Here is a 1,669-nt window from a genome sequence, read left to right as displayed (position 1 = left end):
TATTAGGTGTACCGGTATAAAATGAGCGTTTTTTGGTGAAAATAAAACACTAATTATTAATAGGAAAGTAAAAAACATTTTATTCAAAGTATTGGTCATTGCTTTCTACACATTTTGACCACCTTTCTGGCAATTTGTGGATACCACGCCAAAAAAATTGTTCGTCTTTCAAAGCAAACCAACCAGACACCCAATTTTCGACCTCCTCGTAGGAATCAAAGTGCTGCTCAGCCAATGCGTGTCCCATCGATGAAAACAAAAGGTAGTCGGAAGGAGCCAAGTCTGGTGAATACGGCGGGTGGGGTAGCAGCTCCCAGCCAAGTGTTTTGATTGCATAATACATGAGACCCCTATTTTTCGTATATTTATTTGGTATTTTAATAGTTCATAAGCAGTACCATCAAATACTATTCTCAACAAATTTATAGCTCTCTGATTTCATATTCCAAAATTTAAATTCCACTCATTATTCTTTCTATCATCACCTTTCCTTTCGCTTCTGTCGGGTATAATATCATGGTAAATATAGTTTCGTAAATATAATCATATTATGCCTGACCGACTCCTGGAATTGCGTTATAGCTATTAGTTTCTTGCAGATCCTTTAATTGATATTCCTTCACAATTTATTTGTAAGAAGTTATTTTATGGATTTAAGTCTCATATTGCTGATTTTGATATTTTCCAGCTATAATAAAAAAAAACCAAACATAGCTTGTTATTTACTGAAGGCATTTAAATCGATTATTATGTCGATTATTATGTTATCGATTATTATGGTACGATTATACTTTTTCTTAATTATCTTTTCTTAAATGCATGTTATTATAACCTAATTTTTAGGTAATGAAACACAAAATTATAAAATATAATACTGCATTTTGGCATACATTACATATATTATTGTATTTAATTAAATGAAACTGATATAAAGACAAAGTTATGTTTTTTTGTATTGGAAGGAATAAGCTTCATTTGAATGATATGTCAAGAAGGCAACACTAAAAAATGTAATTTTTTATTTTAGAATACGTAATCTATATTAAGCCTTTTCTGTGGCTCGCAAGTATGGCAAAAAACAGCAAGTTACTAGCCAATACTGGCCAAAATGTACGCAAAAGAGCAATACTATTTCTTATATCTAGGACAGTAGTTGTGTACTGGCCACACAATTCGGCCAGTAAAAAGGCAGTGTTACCAACGCAATAAGCGAACTCTTGTGAACATTTATTGGAAACTCCAACGAATATTGTAATCATGTGTCAAAAATCATATGTAAACAAAAATTCAAACAAAAATTTGAACAAAAATTAAAAATTTCATATATTTGAAAACTGGGAAAAAAGAAAAAATTTCAGTCTTTTATTTCGAAATTTGCAACATTTTTACCATTCCTTTTAATTCTTTATTCATTTTAGTTTTCAATTTATAATAATTATTTATTTTTATACAAAATGTGATTATGAGCACATAATGCAACAGTGATCGCAACAGTGATGCCAATGTCTCGCTTAGCGAATATAGGTCAGCATGCATTTTTTGTCACACTTGCGAGCCACCGAAAACGCCTATTAACGCCTACTTAACTAACACAATTTGACGTCATAATGATGATAGTTATTGATTTCCATACGGAAAAGGTTACATGAAAAGGAAGACATTAAATTAT

Source organism: Teleopsis dalmanni, chromosome 1 (assembly GCF_002237135.1).
Source record: "Teleopsis dalmanni isolate 2A chromosome 1, ASM223713v2, whole genome shotgun sequence".
NCBI classification, from domain to species: Eukaryota; Metazoa; Arthropoda; class Insecta; order Diptera; family Diopsidae; genus Teleopsis; species Teleopsis dalmanni.
This window is presented reverse-complemented; position numbering follows the sequence as displayed.